We start from the raw sequence: 27839 nt of genomic DNA, 5'->3' as shown, positions 1-27839 counted from the left end.
AAGGTCTCATGAGATACGCATGTATTTAATATATTCAACAGGTCTTCGATGGAGCGTCCAAGCAGATCAGAGTGTATGACTCAAAGGGCTCCCGCCAAGGAATTGGGTCAGAGGGTCTGGACTTTCGGAGGTACCTCAACCCTCTCCATAAGTCAAAAACACATGGGTAATTGTGGTTGTGGTATATTAACCCTTTACACTCGTGGGAATTGGCCTATATGTATAGAGCTAAACTGAAATGTTTCTTACAGAATTATTATGAAAAGTACATGCATAACCATGGTAGCAATTGAAAGGGAAGATTTTAGAGATTATGGGAAAATTATTAGACCAAAGGTGAGGACACAACAATAGCAGAAGCAGAAATATTAACGAAATAGTAACGCGATAAGAATACTCTTGGAAAATATTTGGTAGGTGGAACATAATACTCTGCAAAGTGTGCTCAGTTCCTAAGTAATTTCAATGCACATTTATGACTCAAAGAAGAGTGTCATTGAGGAACCAGAGCAAGCACACTTGTAGTTGTTTTGTTTGGAACACAACTCTGCATCCTCGCCATCACACAATTACTGTTGTTGTTTACGCAATCGAGAAACGGTCCATTATAAACCGCAATCTGGGTCAGGTGGGCATCATTTGAAAGCTTGTTCTATTGCCAACATGACTAGCGAAGTAATAAAATATTAGATTTGCTAGGCTTTCACGATGCAATTCAGGGAAAAGGATCATAATTTTGGTGCGCATAGAAAGGAGTCATTATGAGTGCATTCAGATGTGTGCTATAGTTAATTTTCTTCACAATAGACAAACATAGGCTCATTCTGTTTTCACATAACCCAGGGTATGGCGCCATGTCATCTTGTAACTGTACATCAAACATAGTGATCATAAACGTTGACACCATGTATGACATTAGGTTTTTGTGATATGGAAATGTGCACATTTGGACTCATGGGTGAAGTTAAATAATGTACTTACATTCAGTAATCTTGCTCTGATTTGTCATCCTGTGGGTCCCAGAGATAAAACGTAGCGTTGTTTTGTTTGATTAAATCCATGTTATACAGCGTTTCGCCTGAATTCCGACTAGTTGAACTTGCAACAAAACATTTCAACGTAATTTAAACGCTATACCTTGTTTCACCGAGTCAAGCTCGGTTTTTCTGCAATCCTCAGATACTCTAGAAGGCTACCGAACTCGTTTCATGATTCTGCATGACGCATTGGCTAAACAAAAGGTATATTAGCCCACCAAGGATTGACATGATTATGCACCAATGAAATGGGCGGTGTTCACATGATTGACTGTATCTTTGTCCAATGACCACCTATCGTTTTGAAACATAGCTAGCTAGATAGCCAATGAGTTGGGCTTTACAGGAGTATGTGAGGGTCCTTTGTGTGAGTAAAAGCCATTGTGCTGAGCTCGCGCGCAACAATCTACATTGGGCAGATAAAATTGAGAGAACAAAGAGGGACTCGTATTACGCATGCACGCTCGATTAGTTCTACCAAGTTAATTGCTATTTTAGAAAGTAGAACATTGCTAATAACACAACAAAAGCTCAATCGAAGACCAAGTATACAGATTTGGACGGGATTATTACAGAAATCAATCAGGAAAGTGACATAGAAGTTGATGTAGACTCAGTTAGTGATTACACTGTAGACTCACGCTGATTTCTTTTGGATGAGAAAGACATAACTTTAGACTGGTAAGTAAAATACTTTATTTCTTATGCTAATGCCGTTGTTTAAATGGTTGCAAATTATTCATTTGAGAAATATTTCTTTGATTGCTACATACAGTATATAATCACTATAATGAAATATGTTTACCAATAGTAAATAGGACACTCGAAAACCACAGGCACAGCATGTCAAATCAAATCAAATATTTGTCACATACACGTGTTTAGCAGATGTTATTGCGGGTGTAGCGAAATGCTTGTGCTTCTAGCTCCAACAGTGCAGTAATATCTAACAAGTAATATCTAACAATTTCACAACATATATCCAATACAAACAAATCTAAGTAAGAAATGGAATGAGTGGCCTAGCCAGTCTCCAGACCTTAATCCCATATAAAATCTGTGGAGGGAGCTGAAGGTTCGAATTGCCAAACGTCAGGCTCGAAACCTTAATGACCTGAAGAAGATCTGCAAAGAAGAGTGGGACAAAATCCCTCCTGAGATGTGTGCAAACCTGGTGGCCAACTACAAGAAACATCTGACCTCTGTGATTGCCAACAAGGGTTTTGCCACCAAGTACTAAGTCATGTTTTGCAGAGGGGTCAAATACTTATTTCCCTCATTAAAATGCAAATCAATTTATAACATTTATGACTTGCGTTTTTCTGGATTTTTTTGTTGTTATTCTGTCTCTCACTGTTCAAATAAACCTACCATTAAAATTATAGACTGATCATGTCTTTGTCAGTGGGCAAACGTACAAAATCAGCAGGGGATCAAATACTTTTTTCCCTCACTGTATATGGACGAGCAATGACAGAGCGGCATGGACTAAGATACAGTAGAATATTATAGAATACAGTAAATACACTACCGTTCAAAAGTTTGGGGTCACTTAGAAAAAATTTTTTTTCGAAAGAAAAGCAATTTTTTTGTCCATTAAAATAACATCAAATTGATCAGAAATACAGTGTAGACATTGCTAATGTTGTAAATGGCTATTGTAGCTGGAAACGGCTGATTTTTTATGGAATATCTACAAAGGCGTACAGAGGCCCATTATCAGCAACCATCAGTCCTGTGTTCCAATGGCACGTTGTGTTTGCTAATCCAAGTTTATCATTTTAAAAGGCTAATTGATCATTAGAAAACCCTTTTGCAATTATGTTAGCACAGCTGAAAACTGTTGTGCTGATTAAAGAAGCAATAAAACTGGCCTTTTTGAGACTAGTTGGTATCTGGAGAATCAGCAATTGTGGGTTCGATTACAGGCTCAAAATGGCCAGAAACAAATAACTTTCTTCTAAAACTCGTCAGTCTATTCTTGTTCTGAGAAATGAAGGCTATTCCATGTGAGACATTGCCAAAAACTGAAGATCTCGTACAACGCTGTGTACTACTCCCTTCACAGAACAGCGCAAACTGTCTCTAACCCGAATAGAAAGAGGAGTGGGAGGCCCCGGTGCACAACTGAGCAAGAGGACAAATACATTAGAGTGTCTAGTTTGAAAAACAGACGCCTCACAGGTCCTCAACTGGCAGCTTCATCAAATAGTACCCGCAAAACACCAGTCTCAACGTCAACAGCGAAGAGGCGACTCCGGGATGCTGACCTTCTAGGCAGAGTTGCAAAGAAAAAGCCATATCTCAGACTGGCCAATAAAAAGAAAAGATTAAGATGGGCAAAAGAACACTGGACAGAGGAAGATTGGAAAAAAGTGTTATGGACAGACATATCGAAGTTTGAGGTGTTTGGATCACAAAGAAGGACATTTGTGAGACGCAGACCAAATGAAAAGATGCTGGAGGAGTGCTGGATGTAATCTGTCATGCATGGTGGAGGCAATGTGATGGTCTGGAGGTGCTTTGGTGGTGGTAAAGTGGGAGATTTGTACAGGGTAAAAGGGATCTTGAAGAAGGAAGGCTATCACTCCATTTTGCAACCCATGCCATACCCTGTGGACGGCGCTTGATTGGAGCCAATTTCCTCCTACAACAGGACAATGACCCAAAGCACAGCTCCAAACTATGCAATAACCATTTAGGGAAAAAGCTGTCTGCTGGTATTCTGTCTATAATGGAGTGGCCAGCACAGTCACCGGATCTCAACCCTATTGAGCTGTTGTGGGAGCAGCTTGACCGTATGGTACGTAAGAAGTGCCCATCAAGCTAATCCATCTTGTGGGAGGTGCTTCAGGAAGCATGGGGTGAAATCTCTTCAGATTACCTCAACAAATTGACAACTAGAATGCCAAAGGTCTGCAAGGCTGTATTTTCTACGAATGGAGGATTCTTTGACGAAAGGACACAATTGTTATTTCAATTAAAAATCATTATTTCTAACCTTGTCAATGACTACATTTCCTATGCATTTTGCTATATTTCCTATTCAAATTCATTTCATGTATGTTTTCATGGAAAACAAGGACATTTCTAAGTGACCCCAAACTTTTGAACGGTAGTGTGTGTATACATGTCACGGTTTCGGCCGAGACTGTTCCTCCTCCTGGTTCGGGCAGGCTTCGGCGTTCGCCGTCCCCGGAGTACTAGCTGCCACCGTTGAATGTTTCGTGGTGTGATTGCTTTGGTCTGTCTTGTACACCTGTGTCTGTTTGTGTTCTGATTACGTGTCCTATAAGTTCCCTGTTTTGTATTGGTTAGATTGTGTGTTGTTGTCTGCCTGTATTTCGGAGCTGCGTGTTGACGCTCTGTTTGTTTGTTTAGTGTTTACGCATGATTTACGTATTCACTCGCCTCTGTTTGTTTCGAGGCCGTGTATTGTATTTTTGCACTTTTGACTAGTAAAGTCTGTTGGACGAAGCCTCTGTGTCCTGCGCCTGACTCCTCCACCACATCCACATCGGTTCTTCTGACAGAACAACACACCAACCATGGAGTCAGCAGGAGCAGCGGCGACACCCAAGTCGCTGGAGGAACGGATCAGCTATCAGGACACCATGATCCGGCAACTTGGGTCCGCCATGGACGAGGTGTCCAACACTCTGCGCCGGTTGGTTACTGGGGAGGTGCCCACGTCTTCTTACACCATCCCATCACCAACGGCCAGTCCTCCTCTCTCAGCACCGGAACCCAGGGGCATTCGGCTCTCGCTCCCGAGGGCATATGACGGTTCTGCAGCCGGGTGTCAGGGGTTCCTCCTGCAGGTGGAACTTTACCTGGCTACCCTACACCCAGCGCCCTCGGGATACGAGAGCGTCTCCGCCCTCATCTCCTGTCTATCCGGCAAGGCGTTGGAGTGGGCCAACGCCGAATGGAGGGGAATAGACGCCGCTACCATCACCTACGCGGAGTTCTCCCGCCGCTTCAGGGCTGTCTTCGATCACCCACCTGAGGGAAAGGCGGCGGGGGAGCGTCTGTTCCACCTCCGACAGGGGAAGAGGAGCGCACAGGAGTTCGCCCTGGAGTTCCGGACTCTAGCGGCGGATGCGGGGTGGAATGAGAGGGCCCTCATCGACCATTACCGGTGTAGCCTACGAGAGGACGTTCGTCGTGAGCTGGCCTGCAGGGACACCAACCTATCCTTCGACCAGTTGGTGGACATCTCCATCCGTCTCGACACCCTGCTGGCTACCCGCGGACGTCCCGAGTGGGGGTCGTCCATTCCACCCTCCAGCACCTCCGAGCCGATTCCCATGGAGCTCGGGGGTGCTGGCGCTAGAGAGAGGAGGAGAGAGAACCCGAGGGGGGCCATCCCCTGCACCAACTGTGGCCGTGGAGGACACACCGCGGCCAGGTGCTGGGGAGGGTCTCCTGGGAGAGGGGAAAACAGGTCACGCACTGGGGAGTCATTTCAGGTGAGTAGGCGCCCCACTTACCCAGAGCTCTCTGTTGGTCACATGAGTATTCCTGTGAGATTTCCACAGGTGGCACCTCATTCCCAGCATAAGGCGCTAGTAGATTCAGACGCAGCTGGGAATTTTATTGATCGTGCATTTTGTTATAGGTTAGGAATTCCCCTTCGGCCGGTAGAAGCCCCCTTTCCTGTCCACGCCCTAGACAGCCGGCCGTTGGGGTCGGGGCTGATCAGAGAAGTCACAGCACCACTTCAGATGACGACGCAGGGGGGTCATGAGGAGATCATTCAGTTTTATCTGATTGACTCTCCTGCGTACCCCGTGGTGCTGGGGCTTCCCTGGTTAAGCGCCCATGATCCTACCATTGCGTGGCAACAGAGGGCTCTTATGGAGTGGTCTGCCCAGTGTGTAGGGAAATGTCTAGGTGTTTCCTTAGGGGCGACCTCGGTAGAGAGTCCGAACCAAGTGCCCGCAATGCGCATTCCCCCTGAGTATGAGGACTTAGCACTTGTGTTCAGCAAAACGAGGGCAACACGGCTACCACCTCATAGACAGGGGGACTGTGCGATAAATCTCCAAACAGGAGCGGCACTTCCGCGGAGCCGTGTGTATCCCCTGTCTCAAGAGGAGACTGCGGCTATGGAGACTTACATAGCTGAGTCCTTGGCACAGGGATACATACGGTCCTCCACTTCCCCGGTTTCCTCAAGTTTCTTCTTTGTGAAGAAGAAGGACGGGGGTTTGCGCCCGTGTATTGATTACCGTAGTCTCAATCAGATCACGGTTAAGTACAGTTACCCTCTTCCACTGATTGCGACTATGACAGAATCATTACGCGGAGCGCAGTTCTTCACAAAGTTGGATCTCAGGAGCGCGTACAATCTGGTGCGCATTAGGGAGGGGGATGAATGGAAAACGGCATTTAGCACCACCTCGGGTCATTACGAGTATCTCGTCATGCCATACGGGTTAATGAATGCTCCTTCAGTCTTCCAATCCTTTGTTGACGAGATTTTCCGGGACATGCATGGGCAGGGTGTGGTAGTGTACATCGACGACATCCTAGTGTACTCTTCTACACGAGCCGAGCATGTAGCCCTGGTGCGCCGAGTGTTGAGAAGACTGTTGGAGCATGACTTGTATGTCAAGGCAGAGAAATGCCTGTTCTTCCAGGAGTCCGTCTCCTTTTTGGGTTATCGGTTGTCCGCGTCTGGTGTGGAGATAGAGGTAGACCGTGTGTCGGCCGTGCATAATTGGCAAACTCCAACCACTGTAAAAGAGGTGCAGCAGTTCTTGGGTTTTGCTAATTACTACCGGAGGTTTATCCGGGGCTTTGGACAGGTTGCAGCTCCCATTACGTCCCTGCTAAAGGGGGGTCCGGTTCGTTTGCAGTGGTCAGCTGAGGCGGACAGGGCATTTGTCAAACTGAAGAACCTGTTCACCTCGGCCCCGGTGCTGGCGCATCCGGATCCCTCTTTACCATTCCAAGTAGAGGTAGACGCGTCCGAGACCGGTATTGGGGCAGTCCTGTCACAACGGTCCGCCACGCCACCTAAGCTCCGCCCCTGTGCGTTCTACTCCAAGAAGCTCAGCTCGGCGGAGCGCAATTATGACGTTGGGGACAGGGAGCTGTTAGCTGTAGTCCAGGCCCTAAAGGTGTGGAGGCATTGGCTTGAGGGGGCTCAACACCCTTTCCTCATTCTGACTGATCACCGTAACCTGGAATACATCCGGGCAGCTAGGAGATTGAACCCTCGTCAGGCTAGGTGGAACATGTTCCTGACCCGGTTTGTTTTTAAGATCACATACATCCTAGGGTCCCAGAACGGTAAGGCAGACGCCCTGTCCCGGCGGTATGACACAGAGGAGAGGGCCATTGAGCCTACTTCCATCCTGCCGGAGTCTTGTCTGGTGGCTCCGGTGGTATGGGAGGTCGATGCGGAAATCGAGCGGGCACTGCGTACCGACCCTACTCCCCCCGAGTGTCCTGTGGGGCGGACGTACGTTCCGCTCGAGGTTCGTGATCGTCTTATTTATTGGGCTCATACATCACCCTCCTCTGGACATCCAGGTATTGGCCGGACAGTGCACTGCCTTAGCGTGAAATACTGGTGGCCAACGTTAGTTAAGGATGTGAGGGTTTATGTCTCCTCCTGCTCGGTGTGCGCCCAGTGTAAGGCGCCTAGACATTTGCCCAGGGGTAAGTTACATCCCCTGCCCGTTCCACAACGACCATGGTCCCACCTCTCGGTGGATTTTGTAACCGACCTACCCCCTTCCCAGGGGAATACCACCATTTTGGTCGTTGTGGATCGGTTCTCCAAGGCCTGTCGTCTCCTCCCAATGCCGGGTCTCCCTACTGCCCTACAGACCGCCGAGGCCCTATTTACCCACGTGTTCCGGCACTATGGGGTCCCCGAGGATATTGTGTCTGACCGAGGTCCCCAGTTCACCTCCAGAGTCTGGGGGGCGTTCATGGAACGCTTGGGGGTCTCGGTGAGCCTTACCTCGGGGTACCACCCAGAGAGCAATGGGCAGGTTGAACGAGTCAACCAGGATGTGGGTAGGTTTCTGAGGTCCTATTGCCGGGACCGGCCGGAGGAGTGGTCTAGGTATATCCCCTGGGCAGAGATGGCCCAGAACTCTCTCCGCCACTCCTCCACCAATTTAACACCTTTCCAGTGTGTTTTAGGGTATCAGCCGGTCCTGGCACCGTGGCACGAGAGCCAGATCGAGGCCCCTGCGGTGGACGAGTGGATTCGGCGCTCGGAGGAGACGTGGGACGCTGCCCATGTCCATCTGCAGCGGGCCATCCGTCAACAAAAGGCGAGCGCCGATCGCCACCGCAGTGAGGGACCGGTGTACGCACCGGGAGATCGAGTCTGGCTCTCGACTCGAAACCTGCCCCTCCGCCTGCCCTACCGGAAGCTGGGTCGGCGGTTTGTGGGGCCCTTCAAAGTCCTGAGAAGATTGAACGAGGTGTGTTACAGGTTACAACTGCCTATTGAGTACAAGAATATTAACCCCTCGTTCCATGTGTCTCTTCTCAGGCCGGTGGTAGCTGGCCCACTCCAAGAAGATGAGATAGGAGAGACCCCTCCGCCCCCTTTGGACATCGAGGGGGCCCCGGCGTACAGGGTCCGGACCATCTTGGACTCGAGGCGCCGGATGAGTGGTCTCCAGTATCTCGTGGAGTGGGAGGGGTACGGTCCGGAGGAACGGTGCTGGGTGCCTAGGAGGGACATCCTGGATCCACCCCTCCTGACTGAGTTCCACCGTGGGCATCCCACGCGCCCGGGTCCGCGTCCTCCTGGCCGTCCCCGAGGCCGGGGTCGGCGCACGTCAAGGGGGGGGTACTGTCACGGTTTCGGCCGAGACTGCTCCTCCTCCTGGTTCGGGCAGGCTTCGGCGTTCGCCGTCCCCGGAGTACTAGCTGCTACCGTTGAATGTTTCGTGGTGTGATTGCTTTGGTCTGTCTTGTACACCTGTGTCTGTTTGTGTTCTGATTACGTGTCCTATAAGTTCCCTGTTTTGTATTGGTTAGATTGTGTGTTGTTGTCTGCCTGTATTTCGGAGCTGCGTGTTGACGCTCTGTTTGTTTGTTTAGTGTTTACGCATGATTTACGTATTCACTCGCCTCTGTTTGTTTCGAGGCCGTGTATTGTATTTTTGCACTTTTGACTAGTAAAGTCTGTTGGACGAAGCCTCTGTGTCCTGCGCCTGACTCCTCCACCACATCCACATCGGTTCTTCTGACAATACAGTTGAAGTCGGAAGTTTACATACACCTTAGCCAAATACAATTAAACTCTGTTTTTCACAATTTCTGACATTTAATCCTAGTAAAAATTCACTGTTTTTGGTCAGTTAGGATCACCACTTTATTTTAAGAGTGTGAAATGTCAGAATAATAGTAGAGAGTGATTTATTTCAGCTTTTCTTTATTTCATCACATTCCCAGTGGGCCAGAAGTTTACATACACTCAATTAGTATTTGGTAGCATTGACTTGAAATTGTTTAATTTGGGTCAAACATTTCGGGTAGCCTTCCACAAGCTTCCCACAATAAATTGTGTGAATTTTGGCCCATTCCTCCTGACAGAGCTGGTGTAACTGAGTCAGGTTTGTAGGCCTCCTTGCTCGCACACACTTTTTCAGTTGTGCCCACACATTTTCTATAGGTTTGAGGTCAGCGCTTTGTGATGGCCACTCCAATACCTTGACTGTTGTCCTTAAGACATTTTGCCACAACTTTGGAAGTATGCTTGGGGTCATTGCCCATTTGGAAGACCCATTTGCGACCAAGCTTTAACTTCCTGACTGATGTCTTGAGATGTTGCTTCAATATATCCACATAATTTTCCTTCCTCATGATGCCATCTATTTTGTGAAGTGCACCAGTCCCTCCTGCAGCAAAGCACCCCCACAGCATGATGCTGCCACCCCCGTGCTGGTGTTCTTCGGCTTGCAAGAACCCCCTTTTTCCTCCAAAAATAACGATGGTCATCATGGCCAAACTGTTCTATTTTTGTTTCTTCAGACCAGAGGATATTTCTCCAAAAAGTATGATCTTTGTCCCCATGTGCAGTTGCAAACCGTAGTCTGGCTTTTTTTATGGCGGTTTTGGAGCAGTGGCTTCTTCCTTGCTGAGCGGCCTTTCAGGTTATGTCGATATAGGACTCGTTTTACTGTGGATATACAGTGAGGGAAAAAATTATTTGATCCCCTGCTGATTTTGTACATTTGCCCACTGACAAAGAAATGATCAGTATAATTTTAATGGTAGGTTTATTTGAACAGTGAGAGATAGAATAACAACAACAAAATGCATGTCAAAAATGTTATAAATTGATTTGCATTTTAATGAGGGAAATAATTATTTGACCCCCTCTCAATCAGAAAGATTTCTGGCTCCCAGGTGTCTTTTATACAGGTAACGAGCTGAGATTAGGAGCACACTCTTAAAGGGAGTGCTCCTAATCTCAGCTTGTTACCTGTAAAAAATACACCTGTCCATAGAAGCAATCAATCAATCAGATTCCAAACTCTCCACCATGGCCAAGACCAAAGAGCTCTCCAAGGATGTCAGGGACAAGATTGTAGACCTACACAAGGCTGGAATGGACTACAAGACCATCGCCAAGCAGCTTGGTGAGAAGGTGACAACAGTTGGTGCGATTATTCGCAAATGGAAGAAACACAAAATAACTGTCAATCACCCTCAGCCTGGGGCTCCATGCATGATCTCACCTCGTGGAGTTGCAATGATCGTGAGAACGGTGAGGAATCAGCCCAGAACTACACGGGATGATCTTGTCAATGATCTCAAGGCAGCTGGGACCATAGTCACCAAGAAAACAATTGGTAACACAGTACGCCGTGAAGGACTAGAATCCTGCAGCGCCCGCAAGGTCCCCCTGCTCAAGAAAGCACATATACATGCCCGTCTGAAGTTTGCCAATGAACATCTGAATGATTCAGAGTAGAACTGGGTGAAAGTGTTGTGGTCAGATGAGACCAAAATCGCGCTCTTTGGCATTAACTCAACTCGCCGTGTTTGGAGGTGGAGGAATGCTGCCTATGACCCCAAGAGCACCATCCCCACCGTCAAACATGGAGGTGGAAACATTATGCTTTGGGGGGGTTTTCTGCTAAGGGGACAGGACAACTTCACTGCATCAAAGGGACGATGGACGGGGCCATGTACTGTCAAATCTTGGGTGAGAACCTCCTTCCCTCAGCCAGGGCATTGAAAATGGGTCGTGGATGGGAATTCCAGCATGACAATGACCCAAAACACACGGCCAAGGCAACAAAGGAGAGGCTCAAGAAGAAGCACATTAAGGTCCTGGAGTGGCCTAGCCAGTCTCCAGACCTTAATCCCATAGAAAATCTGTGGAGGGAGCTGAAGGTTCGAGTTGCAAAACGTCAGCCTCAAAACCTTAATGACTTGGAGAAGATCTGCAAAGAGGAGTGGGACAAAATCCCTCCTGAGATGTGTGCAAACCTGGTGGCCAACTACAAGAAACGTCTGACCTCTGTGATTGCCAACAAGGGTTTTGCCACCAAGTACTAAGTCATGTTTTTCTGAGGGGTCAAATACGTATTTCCCTCATTCAAATGCAAATCAATTTATAACATTTTTTACATGCGTTTTTCTGGATTATTTTGATGTTACATTTTACATTTTTACATTTTAGTCATTTAGCAGACGCTCTTAACCAGAGCGACTTACAGGAGCAATTAGGGTTAAGTGCCTTGCTTATTCTGTCTCTCACTGTTCAAATAAACCTACCATTAAAATTATAGAATGATCATGTCTTTGTCAGTGGGCAAACGTACAAAATCAGCAGGGGATCAAATACTTTTTTCCCTCACTGTATATTCCAGACTCCGACATTGCTCGTCGTAATATTTATAAATTCCATTATTTTACTTTATTTTTGTGTATTGTTGTGAACTGTTAGATATTACTGTACTGTTGGAGCTAGGAACACAAGCATTTCATTACACCTGCAATAACATATGCTAAATATGTGTATGCGACCAATCAAATTAGATTTTTTTCAATTTGATATTTCAATTTTTTTTATATTCTTGTACATTGTGGACAATGTTCTGACGTGCTGTGATTTATGTTCAGAAATGCATGCAATACATATTCATTATTTGACATTCAACATTGTATCTTGATTGTGTGGGATGGCAGAGAAGGCAAAAATATATAAACAACATTGAAATTAGGATGACACTGAAAATAACCCAAGAATTACATAAAAAATTACCCAGCTGCTTCGTCAATCCCCCAACCCAATGTGCTGGGTTTATGTTGCAACCCAACACACTGAGTTGTATTAAACCAGCAATATAGTCAAATTTACCCAGCATCTGGGTCAAGTGCTCAACCCAAGGCACTGGGTTAGAAGCACAACCCAACCACGCTGCTGTATTTTACAATATTGACCTGTGATGAGGTGGTGTTGAAGGAGTCAGGCGCAGGAGGGTAAATCACAGAATAACAGGCTTTAATCGGCAAAATACAGGTTTACGCAGAAATGCGTCAAACACACTCCAGGGCACAAAACAGGCGCACTGGAAAATACAAGGCACACAGAAAAATACTCCCGTCGATACAAAATACACGAGCTCCACCGTGCTTCACTAACCTCCACAATAAACAATCACCCACACAGACAAGGAAGCAGAGGGAACACTTATACAATGACTAATGAGGGATAAGGACCAGGTGTGTGTGATTGAAGACAAGACAAATGGAGTGATGATAAATGGATCGGCAGTAGCTAGTAAGCCGGTGACGCCGAATGCTAAAACCTGCCCGAACAAGGAGGGGAGGCAGCCTCGGCGGAAGTCGTGACAGTACCCCTCCCTTTGACGCGCGGCTCCAAAAGCGTGCCGACCTAGGCCTCAGGGACGGCAAGGAGGACGCGGAGTATGGCGAGCCGGATGGCGACGGTGGAAATCCCGTAACATGGAGGGATCGAGGATATCCCAGCACCGTTCCTCCGGACCATACCCCTCCTACTCCACGAGGTACTGAAGGCACCCCACCCGACGCCTCGAATCCAGGATGGAATGGACAGAGTATGCCGGGGCCCCCTCGATGTCCAGAGGAGGTGGAGGGACCTCCCGCACCTCAGACTCCTGGAGCGGACCAGCTACCACCGGCCTGAGGAGAGACACATGAAACGAAGGGTTAATACCTTGTTGACTCTCCTCAGGACTTTGAACGGCCCCACAAACCGCAGGCTCAGCTTCCGGCAGGGCAGGCGGAGGGGCAGATTCCGGGTCGAGAGCCAGACCCGATCCCCCGGTACAAAGACGGGGGCCTCACTGCAGTGGCGGTCAGCGTTGGCCTTCTGACGAACCACGTCGCATTGGAGGTGAACCCCAGTCAGACAGCAAGACGTGAATAAACAGGGCCTCCACAGTCTGCAGGGCCGTGGGGAGACCGGGAAGAGGAAGGAGGCAGCAGGTTTTAGAAAAGTGGACCACAACAACCAGGTGGTGTTACCCTGAGAGAGGGGAAGATCAGTGAGAAAGTCAATACAAAAGTGGGACATTGGCCGTTGTGGAACTGGTAAGGGATGTAACGTACCCGCTGGGAGGTGCCTAGGTCAAATCAAATCAAATCAAATTTTATTGGTCACATGCGCCGACTACAACAGGTGCAGACATTACAGTGAAATGCTTACTTACAGCCCTTAACCAACAGTGCATTTATTTTAAACAAAAAAGTAAAAATAAAACAACAACAAAAAAAAGTGTTGAGAAAAAAAAGAGCAGAAGTAAAATAAAGTGACAGTAGGGAGGCTATATATACAGGGGGGTACCGTTGCAGAGTCAATGTGCGGGGGCACCGGCTAGTTGAGGTAGTTGAGGTAATATGTACATGTGGGTAGAGTTAAAGTGAATATGCATAAATAATTAACAGAGTAGCAGCAGCGTAAAAAGGATGGGGTGGGGGGGCAGTGCAAATAGTCTGGGTAGCCATGATTAGCTGTTCAGGAGTCTTATGGCTTGGGGGTAGAAGCTGTTGAGAAGTCTTTTGGACCTAGACTTGGCACTCCGGTACCGCTTGCCGTGCGGTAGCAGAGAGAACAGTCTATGACTAGGGTGGCTGGAGTCTTTGACAATTTTGAGGGCCTTCCTCTGACACCGCCTGGTATAGAGGTCCTGGATGGCAGGAAGCTTTGCCCCAGTGATGTACTGGGCCGTACGCACTACCCTCTGTAGTGCCTTGCGGTCGGAGGCCAAGCAGTTGCCATACCAGGCGGTGATGCAACCAGTCAGGATGCTCTCGATGGTGCAGCTGTAGAATTTTTTGAGGATCTGAGGACCCATGCCAAATCTTTTTAGTCTCCTGAGGAGGAATAGGCTTTGTCGTGCCCTCTTCACGACTGTCTTGGTGTGTTTGGACCATGATAGTTTGTTGGTGATGTGGACACCAAGGAACTTGAAGCTCTCAACCTGTTCCACTACAGCCCCGTCGATGAGAATGGGGGCGTGCTCAGTCCTCTTTTTTTTCCTGTAGTCCACAATCATCTCCTTTGTCTTGGTCACGTTGAGGGAGAGGTTGTTGTCCTGGCACCACACGGCCAGATCTCTGACCTCCTCCCTATAGGCTGTCTCATCGTTGTCGGTGATCAGGCCTACCACTGTTGTGTCGTCGGCAAACTTAATGATGGTGTTGGAGTCGTGCCTGGCCATGCAGTCATGGGTGAACAGAGAGTACAGGAGGGGACTGAGCATGCACCCCTGAGGGGCCCCCGTGTTGAGGATCAGTGTGGCAGATGTGTTGTTACCTACCCTTACCACCTGGGGGCGGCCCGTCAGGAAGTCCAGGATCCAGTTGCAGAGGGAGGTGTTTAGTCCCAGGATCCTTAGCTTAGTGATGAGCTTAGAGGGCACTATGGTGTTGAATGCTGAGCTGTAGTCAATGAATAGCATTCTCATGTAGGTGTTCCTCTTGTCCAGGTGGGAAAGGGCAGTGTGGAGTGCAATAGAGATTGCATCATCTGTGGATCTGTTGGGGCGGTATGCAAATTGGAGTGGGTCTAGGGTTTCTGGGATAATGCTGTTGATGTGAGCCATGACCAGCCTTTCAAAGCACTTCATGGCTACAGACGTCAGTGCTACGGGTCGGTAGTCATTTAGGCAGGTTATCTTAGAGTCCTTGGGCACGGGGACTATGGTGGTCTGCTTAAAACATGTTGGTATTACAGACTCAGTCAGGGACATGTTGAAAATGTCAGTGAAGACACTTGCTAGTTGGTCAGCACATGCTCGGAGTACACGTCCTGGTAATCCGTCTGGCCTTGTGAATGTTGACCTGCTTAAAAGTCTTACTCACATCGGCTATGGAGAGTGTGATCACATAGTCATCCGGAACAGCTGGTGCTCTCATGCATGCTTCAGTGTTGCTTGCCTCGAAGCGAGCATAGAAGTGGTTTAGCTCGTCTGGTAGGCTTGTGTCACTGGGCAGCTCGCGGCTGTGCTTCCCTTTGTAGTCTGTAATAGTTTTCAAGCCCTGCCACATCCGACGAGCGTCAGAGCCAGTGTAGTACGATTCAATCTTAGACCTGTATTGACTCTTTGCCTGTTTGATGGTTCGTCGGAGGTCATAGCGGGATTTCTTATAAGCGTCCGGGTTAGAGTCCCGTTCCTTGAAAGCGGCAGCTCTACCCTTTAGCTCAGTGCGGATGTTTCCTGTAATCCATGGCTTCTGGTTGGGGTATGTACGTACGGTCACTGTGGGGACGACATCATTGATGCACTTATTGATGAAGCCAGTGACTGATGTGGTGTATTCCTCAATGCTGTCTGAAGAATCCCGGAACATGTTCCAGTCTGTGCTAGCAAAACAGTCCTGTAGCTTAGCATCTGCGTCATCTGACCACTTTTTTATTAACCGAGTCACTGGTGCTTCCTGCTTTAGTTTTTGCTTATAAGCAGGAATCAGGAGGATAGAGTTATGGTCAGATTTGCCAAATGGAGGGCGAGGGAGAGCTTTGTATGCGTCTCTGTGTGTGGAGTAAAGGTGGTCTAGAGTTTTTTTTTTCCCTCTGGTTGCACATTTAACATGCTGGTAGAAATTAGGTAGAACGGATTTAAGTTTCCCTGCATTAAAGTCCCCGGCCACTAGGACCGCTGCATCTGGATGAGCGTTTTCCTGTTGATTAATGGCCTTGTACAACTCATTCAGTGCAATCTTAATGCCAGCATTGGTTTGTGGTGGTAAATAGACAGCTATGAAAAATATAGATGAAAACTCTCTTGGTAAATAGTGTGGTCTACAGCTTATCATAAGATACTCTACCTCAGGCGAGCAAAACCTCGAGACTTCCTTAGTATTTGGTTTTGTGCACCAGCTGTTGTTTACAAATATACACAGACCGCCTCCCCTTGTCTTACCGGAGTCAGCCGTTCTGTCCTGCCGATGTAGCGTATAGCCTGCTAGCTGAATGTTATCATTGTCGTCGTTCAGCCACGACTCGGTGAAACATAATATATTACAGTTTTTAATGTCCCGTTGGTAGGATAACCGTAATCTTAAATCGTCCACTTTATTTTCAAAAGATTGAACGTTGGCTAATAGGATTGATGGAAGAGGCAGTTTACTCGCTCACCGTCGGATCCTTACAAGGCACCCCGATCTGCGTCCACGATATCTCCGTCTCTTCTTCACGCGAATGACGGGGATTTGGGCCTTGTCGGGTGTCTGTATGATATCCTTCGCGGCCGCCTCGTTGAAGAAAAAATCTTCGTCCAATACGAGGTGAATAATCGCTGTCCTGATATCCAGAAGCTCTTTTTGGTTATAAGAGACGATGGCAGAAACATTATGTACAAAATAAATTACAAATAACGCGGAAAAACACACATAATAGTACAATTGGTTAGAGGGCTGTAAAACGGCAGCCATCTTCTCCGGCGCTTACTCTGGGCCTTACTCTGGGCGCACACAAGCAAGAGGAGACATACACCCTCACGTCCTTAGCGAAGGTAGGCCACCAGTACTTCCCGGTCAGGCAGCGCACTGCACGGCCGATACCTGGGTGACCAGAGGAGGGGGACGTGTGTGCCCAATAGAACAGACGGTCACGGACAAGACATGGCACGTACCGCAGCCCAGCTGGGCACTGAGATGACTCTGTGCGTAACGCCCGCTCTATGTCCGCGTCCACCGCCCACACTACCGGCGCCACAATGCAGGAGGCCGGGAGTATGGGGGTGTTGACTATGGGCCTCTCCTCTGTGTCGTACAGCCGTGACAGTGCTTCTGCCTTAATACTCTTTGTACCCGGTATGTAGGACAGTGTAAAATCAAATCGTGTGAAGAACAGGGCCCACCTGGCCTGGCGAGGGTTCAGCCTCCTCGCTGCCCGGATGTACTCCAGGTTACGGTGGTCAGTCCAGACGAGCAAAGGGTGTTTCGTCCCCTCGAGCCAGTGCCTCCACACGGTCAAGGCTCTGACAACAGCCAACAGCTCCCGATCACCAACGTCGTAGTTCTGCTCCGTCGGGCTGAGCTTTGTGGAGAAGAAAGAACAGGGGCGGAGTTGGGTGGCGCGCCCGAGCGTTGAGATAGGACAGCGCCTATCCCTACCTCGGACGCATCCACCTCCACTATGAGCGGTAATGATGGATCGGGAAGGGCCAGCACCTGTCAGCCTCAGCAGACCACCAGAACTGGGACGGCCCACCCTTCAACAGAGAGGTGATGGGAGCTGCGACCTTGCCAAAGCCCCGGATAAACCTCTGATAGTAATTGGCAAAGCCAATAAAGCGCTGCACCTCGTTTACCGTGGTTGGAGTTGGCCAATTACGCACGGGTGAAATGCGGTCTCCCTACATCTCCACACCTGAGGTGGTGATGTGGTATCCGAGGAAGGAGACAGACTGTTGGAAAAACAGACACTTTTCTGCCTTGGCATAAAGGTCACGTTCGAACAGTCGGCCCAGCACTTTGCGAACCAGGGACACATGCTCGGCGCACGTAGCGGATTACACCAGAATGTCATCGATGTAGACCACCACACCGCGACCAAGCATGTCCCGAAACACCTCGTTCACAAAGGACTTGAAGGCTAATGGAGCATTCGTCAAACCGTACGGCATCCCCAGGTATTCGTAATGCCCCGTGGTTGTGCTGAATGCTGTCTTCCACTCGTCCCCTTCTCGGACACACACCAGGTTGTATGCAATCCGGAGATCTAATTTTGTGAAGAAGCACGCCCCATGCATTGACTCGATTACAGATGGAATGAGGGGTAGAGGATAACTATAACAAATTGTCCCCTTGTTGAGTGCTCGGTAATCAATGCTAGGGCGCAGACCTCCGTCTTTTCTCTTCACAAAAAATTAACTTGAGGAGGCGGGCAAAGTGGAGGGATGTATGAATCCATGGCGCAGTGACTCGGAGACGTATGTCTTCATTGCCTCCATTTCAGCCTGCAACAGGGGATATACATGATTCCTGGGAGGCACAGTGTCTACCCGGAGGTTTATCGCACAATCCCCGCCTGATGAGGTGGTAATTTGGTCGCCTGCATTTTGGAAAATGCGTGCGCCAAATCGAGGTATTCAGGGGGAATGGGCACGGTGGAGGTAGTGTCTGGACTTTCCAATGTGGTTGCACCAACAGAAACAGCTAGACACCTACCCTGACAATATCGCGACCACCCCGTGAGAACCCTCTGCGGCCATGAAAAGGTGGGGTTGTGTAGTGCTAACCAGGGAAGACCCAACACAACAGGGAAATCAGGAGACTCAAAAATAAAAAAGTGACTTGCTTTCTATGGGTCTCTTGCGTAACCATCGTGACTGGTGCTGTAACTTCCCTAACGAACCCTGACCCTAATGGTTGACTGTCAAGTGCTTTGATGGGCAGTGGAATGGTTAGGGGATCCGATGTAATACCTAGACTATGAGCTAACGACCTGTCCATAAAGTTCCCAGCTGCGCCTGAATCGACCAGCGCCTTACACTGGGGAACTACCGTGGAATCAGGGAAGTGGACGTGTATGGTAAAGTGCGCAGCAGGGGGCTCTGAACGAGTGTGGGTTTTCGCAACCTGGGGTGACGCGAGAGTGCCCTGCCTGCCGCCTCCAGACCCAAAAGAAGTAGAGGTCCAGCTGCAGGAGGAATCCCTGGCAGCGGGTAGCTGTCCCATCATACACCCTCGGTCGGGATAGGTAAATCCCTCTGGGTGCTGGGGTGTGGGTGGCTGGATCCGGTCACTCAGCTGGTCCCGAAGGGTTGGGTCCTCTCCTCTCCAGGCGTTGGACGACCTCGAGAACCCGATCCATCGCTTCTCCCAAGCTGGCTAGAAGGCATGTTCCCTTCTCCTGCTGACTCCATGTTTGGGTGTGTGATTCTGTAGTGGGTGATTTAGGACGGAGTCAGGCGCAGGAGAGTAAATCACAGAATAAATAGTTTATTCGATAAACAGCGGTACGCAGCAATACGTAATACACACCAGTGCGGTAAAATGGCGCACTGGGGAAAACAAGGCACACAAGTGAATATCCCGGCGATACACAATATAATCTAGCTCCACCGAGCTATAATATCCTCTACAATAAACAATCACGCACAAAGACAAGGGGGCAGAAGGAACACTTATACAGGTACTGATGAGGGGATATGAACTAGGTGTGTGTAATAAACAAGACAAAACAAATGGAATGAGGAGATGAGGAGCGGCAGTGGCTAGAAGGCCCGGTGACGACGAACACCGAAGCCTGCCCGAACAAGGAGAAGTCGTAACAATATGAGCTTGCTGAAAATTTTCGACAAATTGGCCAAAGGTTTGCCACAACTGTTTGCCAAAAGCCTGTTTTTTTTGTTAAGGGAAAATATTAAAGTAATGTTGATTGGTTTGCAGTTTATTACTGCGTAACTTTTGCCTAATCAACTTATGAAAGTTTAGGAATGGTCACGTTACCAACGGACGTTATTGTCGCTAGTCACTAGAGCGCTGCAAACCCAATACCTATTTTTCAAATTCTATTACATTATTTCGATAAGGAACTCTTAAAAACAAACCCAAGACTGATTAACAATGTCGACTACCCAAGGAGGCAAGAAAAACTGTGCTTCTCCGATAGTTAAGCGTCAGAAGACAGCCCTCAGCACTGAAACCGAGGCCTTCATAGCTGCTGCGATTTCTGAGGCGTTAGTCAAGCAACAGAACTCTCTCAAGGATATGCTACAACGGGTGTTAGCTGAGGCGGTGGAACCACTCAACAGAAAACATCAAGAGACTTTAACGGCTGTTGAAGCTCTTTCAATCGACGGATGAAAGTGATTGACAATCTGTCTACTAAAGTGGACAATCTGCAAGGTGAAAATAGGGAAAGCAAATGGAAAATCAATGACTGTTCTTCACAACTGGAGAAGATTCAGCTCAAGATGGTTGAAATGGAGGACCGTCCACGTTGCTCAAATGTAAGATTAATTATTTAAAAGAAGGAGACGAGACTGACGATCCCATCAAATTTCTACAGAGAATGATCCCTAAATGGATCCCATCCATATCTCACAAGGTTGAGATAGAAAGACCCATCGCATCTACTCGGGACCTGGGACTAGTAATGTTTCAGACAGACCGAGGATGCTGATCTTCAAGGTCCTCCGGTACAACGACCGCCAAGCCATTCTACAAGGAGCCAGAGCAGCAGAGCTCATTCACCACGCTGGTAAAGTACTGTGGTTTTTCCCTAACTACAGCATGCACACCTCCCAACACCGCAAAGTCTTCAATGAGGTCTGGATCAAACTCAGACTGAGGGGTATCCAGTCATTCCTCGTCTATCCAGCAACGCTCCGGGTCACACACAGGGGAGAGCGCATGTCGTTCACCACAGCACAAGACGCCGAGGAGTTCGTGGCATCACTGGGAGAGGACAACCATGAGCACCGCAGTGAGCACCACACCGCTGATCCTGTTGTGAGGAGGAAGACTCAACAACGGAGCCATGCAAGCACTGGGGAACCTAGTATGGAATAGGTGAACTGGTCAAGAGGATTTATCCACAACTCCAAGGAGTTTTGAGGAACATTTGATCTAATTACTTGTGATCATTATGAACTTTGACAACAGAGCACCAGCAAGCTAGCTAGCTAGTGCACTAGCTTTCCACTTAGCTGGGTGATTGGGACAGTAATGTTACAGCTAATAACGTTAGCAGCTAGTTAAGTAAGTCATCATCACAACTGTTAGCTAGCTAACTGATTATCTCTTCAGTAGTGTTCAGTATAACTTACATGTTGTTGAAAGTTTATCTAGCTTCTATAAACTAAAATTGTATTTTACAACTAAGTTACGTTTACAACGTTTGTGTGATAACTTTGTCTGGTGGTAGCTGGTTAGCTATGACAACAACTGCGTAGCTAGAGAAGTCAACTATCACCACTGAATTGTTTTGCAAGTTAGTTCTCCATGTTTGTGCTACGTTAAGGCTTAATCATTCAGTCAATTGAGCATTTCTTGCCGTTCTCATATCTCCATTGTGTCAGTTAATGCAAGATATTTAGGAAATGGAGTGAGACATTCAGGGGTATTGGAAGGGTTTTAGTGATAGACACTGCTATGTTCAGTCATGCGTCTAACATTGAGTGGAGAGGGAGGACTGTTGTGTCCTAACCTGTCAGGGAGGGGAGGGATTCTTTGTTTAAATTGTTTTGATACATTTGCAGGGTTATTGGGGTGGAATAGCAATCTGATGGGTTTTGTAATTTCACATATAATATTATCCAACAATGGATATGTTTACTGTTTTTTTCTGGAATATCTGGTTTACAATTCTATAGTTGGCAACTGAATAGTTATTTTATAGCTATCATAAGTTACTTATCTCCCCTTCTATCCATCAAACTGGTATTCACATCACCACGGATGGATCATGGCTAATTTAGTGATCATTTCCTGTAATCTGAGGGGTTCTTATGAGCCATAGGAATAAAGTTGACATTGCTCTATTGCAAGAGAGACTTCAAAACAAATACTACAAACTGGCAGCTGCTTCCTGCTTTACATCTAAATCGAAAGGGGTGCTTATTCTACATAAACGCAATCTACCCCTTACAATTGAAAAAAGTGGAAATGATAAACAGGGCAGATTTACTTACATATGTTCCACTCTGTACGGAAGGAAAATAGCATTTGTATCAATTTAGGCTCCTAACTCATATGACAAATATTTTCTCCCTTCTGTAACCAGAAGCCTGCTCAATTTATCGGATTATACGTTTATTATTGGAAGTGACATGAATTCCATTATTGATTTCAAGCTAGATAGATCTGGACCTTCTCGTCGACTATGTTTTAACATTTTGTATTTTTGTATTTGTATTTATTAGGGATCCCCATTAGCTGCTGCAGTTTAGGTCCAATTTAAAATAATTTTTTGAAATAAATTACCTCTCAGTGGAGGACCCAACTATGGTATGGTTAGCTGTAAAAGGATTCATAAGAGGAAACACTACACATTTTCCCTCTAATTTACAGAAATTAAGACTTCAGAAGATCAGTGAATTGCAAAATCATTGTAAAATGCTGGAAGACTCTCTTAAAAACAACTATTCAACAGAGAGAGAATTTGAGCTAAAAACAAGTAGACTGGACCTTAATGACCTGTTGCGACGTAGAGCAGAATTCATTATACAGAGGGTGCAACAAAAATACTATTTTCAAGTGAGTAGCGCCTAGCCACTTTCTGGCACTGCAGCTTAAACATGCTGAAACAAGATCATCAATACAGCTGATCAGATATCTTACTAAGGGACTGACATCTGATCCTACAGAAATAAATAAAACTTTTAGAGCATATTATTCAGATTTATGCAGTTCCTCACATAGCTTTGATACTTCTGCTTGTCGGCAGTTCCAGGAGAACCTTACGTTGCCCAAACTATCTCAAGAATAAACTGTTATATTAGAGGAACCTGTCACTTTATCTGAACTGAAAGCTGCTCTTTTAAATATGAAGAAAGATAAAGCACCTGGTATTGATGAAATACATCCTGAACTCATTCTCAACTTTTGGGATTAGCTAGGACCAGTTATTCTTTAATCGCTTAACATTGCTATTGAAAAAGGACAATTCCACAGAGACATCAATTAAGCTATTATATCCCTAATCCCTAAGAAAGGAAAAGACCTCACAAATTGTCCTAATTTTCGGCCAATCAGTTTAATCGGAACAGAAATGAAGATGTATGCCAAAGTTCTAGCCATGCGCCTAGAGAAAGTTATTAACAAGCTTATACATCCTGACCGAAGAGGGTTTATTAAGGGTAATCAGGCAGCCGATAACATGCGCCGCCTGCTTCATGTGGTTGCTGAGACTTCCAATCTGGATTCCCCGTGTGCAGTGTTATCATTAGATGCAGAGAAAGCCTTTGACCGCTTAGAGTGTGAATATTTATGGCTTGTTCTTGAACATTTTGGTTTTGGGGCTAGATTTATACAGTGAGGGAAAAAATAATTTGATCCCCTGCTGATTTTGTACGTTTGCCCACTGACAAAGACATGATCAGTCTATAATTTTAATGGTAGGTTTATTTGAACAGTGAGAGACAGAATAACAACAAAATAGTCCAGAAAACGCATGTAAAAAATGTTATAAATTGATTTGCATTTTAATGAGGGAAATAAGTATTTGACCCCTCTGCAAAACATTACTTAGTACTTGGTGGCAAAACCTTTGTTGGCATTCACAGAGGTCAGACGTTTCTTGTAGTTGGCCACCAGGTTTGCACACATCTCAGGAGGGATTTTGTCCCACGCCTCTTTGTAGATCTTCTCCAAGTCATTAAGGTTTTGAGGCTGACGTTTGGCAATTCGAACCTTCAGCTCCCTCCACAGATTTTCTATGGGATTAAGGTCTGGAGACTGGCTAGGCCACTCCAAGGACCTTAATGTGCTTCTTCTTGAGCCACTCCTTTGTTGCCTTGGCCGTGTGTTTTGGGTCATTGTCATACTGGAATACCCATCCACGACCCATTTTAAATGCCCTGGCTGAGGGAAGGAGGTTCTCACCCAAGATTTGACGGTACATGGCCCCGTCCATCGTCCCTTTGATGCGGTGAAGTTGTCCTGTCCCTTTAGCAGAAAAACACCCCCAAAGCATAATGTTTCTACCTCCAAACACGGCGAGTTGAGTTGATGCCAAAGAGCTCGATTTTGGTCTCATCTGACCACAACACTTTCACCCAGTTCTCCTCTGAATCATTCAGATGTTCACTGGCAAACTTCAGACGGGCCTGTATATGTGCTTTCTTGAGCAGGGGGACCTTGCGGGCGCTGCAGGATTTCAGTCCTTCATGGCGTAGTGTGTTACCAATTGTTTTATTGGTGACTATGGTCCCAGCTGCCTTGAGATCATTGGCAAGATCCTCCCGTGTAGTTCTGGGCTGATTCCTCACCGTTCTCATGATCATTGCAACTCCACGAGGTGAGATCTTGCATGGAGCCCCAGGCTGAGGGAGATTGACAGTTATTTTGTGTTTCTTCCATTTGCGAATAATTGCACCAACTGTTTCCACCTTCTCACCAAGCTGCTTGGCGATTGTCTTGTAGCCCATTCCAGCCTTGTGTAGGTCTACAATTTTGTCCCTGACATCCTTGGAGAGCTCTTTGGTCTTAGCCATGGTGGAAGTTTGGAATCTGATTTATTGATTGCTTCTGTGGACAGGTGTCTTTTATACACTTTAAGAGTGTGCTCCTAATCCTAGCTCGTTACCTGTTTAAAAGACACCTGGGAGGCAGAAATCTTTCTGATTGAGAGGGGGTCAAATACTTTTTTCCCTCACTGTACATATGATCTGCGCCATGTATTTGAATCCTTATTTTATTAATCAACTGGCACTACCCATTCTAATCCATTCACCATACAACCAGGAAGTAAATAAGATTGTCCCGCCTCCCCTATGCTATTTGCTCTCTCTCTTGAACCGCTGGCACAAAGCATACATCAAAATTCGGCTTCCTCACATATCAAAATCAAACAAACTGAACAAGCAATTTCTCTGTATGCAGATGACATACTGCTCTACGTTGCAAACACTCAGAAATCCCTCCAGCCAATAATGTCTATTTTCACAGCATTCAGCTCATGGTCTGGTTACAAGATCAACTGGTCTAAATTAGCTTGACTCCCTCTTAACTCAGCTATTGGAAGCTTGCAACTACCACCCATGATCCCAGTGAAGAAACAAATCACCTACTTAGGCATTACCACATCCCCCTCTATTCACACTACTTGCAGGAAGAACTTTGCATGCTAGAATTTCAATTATTAAAATGAATGTCCTCCCTCGTATCAGTTTGATGAGCTCCATGTTACAACTGCCTCCTCCTATAGACTATTGGTCTAAACTTGACTCTGTCATAAAGAAGTTAATTTGGGGGAGAAACAGACCACAGATTAAATATGCAACACAACAGAGAACAAAAGCATCAGGTGGACTTGCATTTCCAAATCTAAAATTGCATCACCTATCATTCCAAATGAATTTCCTGAAGACCTGGTTAAACCTAGAGGCTTCTGTTCCTTGGCGTGCTATAGAAGAGTCAATAGTTTCACCAATTAGATTACAAGATGTATTATTTTCTGGATTGACTCCTAGAAAATGTGCATCATTGTTTGGACCCATTATAGCATACTCAGTAAATGTGGGGAAAGCTACAGAGAAGCATATGAAATCCAATCTTAAATGGCATTCATACTCTCCAATATGGCGTAATAAAGAATTCTTAGCAAGTAATAAACCATTTATATCAGATTCTTGGTCTAAGAAGGGTATTTATACTTTCAAAGACATATTCGATTTGAATGGACTCCTCAGGTTACAGGAAATCCGCCAGTGTTTTTAATGTCCCAGGTTCATCATTTTGTCTTTACCTTCAACTCCGCCTATCCATGCGAGCCTATGGGGTCCCCTGGGGAGCAGAATTAGCAGTACACCCATTGGTCAAACTTCTAGCCGACAGACACCCCTCAAAAGGAGTTGTTTCTGATATCTATAGTCAATTAATTCTAGCAGCACAACAACCATTAACTCTATCCACTGTATGGGAAAAGGATTTTACACTTGCTAACAGACAAATAAATTGGGAGACAGTATGGAAAATATATTTGGATCATCTAGAAACCCAATCACCAATTAATTAATTAAAAATGTTGCCTAACACCTCAAAAAAGACATCACATGGGTATTAGTCCATCGCCATTATGTGAGTTCTGCATCACAGGGGACCTTGGTATTTTTCAGCATGTGCTGTGGAAATACCCGGGGGTGGTTGAATTTTTGGGGAAAGTCAACGATGTCATCTCTGTACTTATAGGAAAAATACTGCCATTAGATCCAATAGTGATGTTGCTTTGTGATGACTCTGATTTTCACTTGTCAGAATGGCAACAGAGAGTGCGGTTGACAGGAACCACAGCTGCTAAGAAAATGATTGTACAAAGGTGGATTCCCCCTCATCAGTTACCATTGCAATATTGGCTGCTCACATTTAAGGAAATTGTACTTATGGAGCTCTCCACGGACAGGATCCACAGGGCCAAGGTGTCCACTCTGGACACATAGATAAAAGCAGCAGTGGACATTTCTGAACTCTTAACCAACGGGCCTTTACATCCATGAATGTGGATCAATAATTTGTCACTATTTCTGAGACTATATGATGTATTGTTCGGCAGATTTACTATGTAATATTAATTTATTTGTTTTTAATCTCATGATTTATTTTACATGCTATCAGATTGCCAGTGCGGGGTGGGGGGATTTTAAAATATGTATCTATAAATGTATTGTATGAATCCTATGAATTAAAATAATAAAGACTTGATGTAAAAAAAATAACGTAGTAAAGCTTAGTTTAGTTTAGTTTTCAGAAAAATTTGCATGAATTGAGATAGCCAACTAACGGAAATGTGTTCACAAAAGATTTAACTAGCTCCACCCTTGCCGGAGATCGATCATCTCAAAAGCTAAAGCAGCTGCGGTCCTTCGGCCCTGCACCTAACATAGCGCTTTGCAGTCAGGCCAAAGAGTTCAATTTTTGTCTCATCAGACCACAGAATATTTTGCCTTATGATCTCAGTCTTTCACATGCATTTTTACAAACTACAGGCATGCTGTCATGTGCCTTTTTCTCAGGAGTGGCTTCCGTCTGGCCTCTCTCCCATAAAACCCAGATTGGTGAAGTGCTGTTGAGACTGTTGTCCTTCTGACAGGTTCTCCAATCTCAGCCAAGGAACTCTGTAGTTCTGTTAAATTGGTCATTGGTCACCTGCCTGACCAAGGTCCTTCTTGCCCAGTTGCTCAGTTCTAGGCAGTCTGGGTAGTTCCGTATTTTTCCCATTTCCCAACGATGGAGACCACTGTGCTCTTGGAAACATTCAACATTCTAGAAATAGTTTTTTACCCTTCCCCAGATATATGCCTCATCACAATTCTATCTCGGAGATCTACGGACAGTTCCTTGGTATAGTTTCTGCTCTGACATGCACGTCAAATGTGGGACCTTATGTAGACAGGTGTGTTTCTTTCTAAATCATGTCCAAACATTTGAATTGGCCACAGGTGGACTCCAGTCAAGTTGTATTGACATCTCAAGGACGATAAAAGGAAATTGGATGCAACTGAGCTCAATTTGGAGTGTCATTGCAAAAGGTGTGTAAATACTTATGTAAATTAGATAGTTTTGTATTGCATTTTCAGTGAATTTGCAAAAATGTCTAAAAACATGTTTTCACTTTGTCATTATTTAGTATTGTGTGTAGATGGGTTTAAT

Source organism: Coregonus lavaretus, assembly GCF_964263955.1.
Source record: "Coregonus lavaretus genome assembly, chromosome: 23".
NCBI lineage: Eukaryota > Metazoa > Chordata > Actinopteri > Salmoniformes > Salmonidae > Coregonus > Coregonus lavaretus.
Note: the sequence above shows the minus strand (reverse complement) of the source record.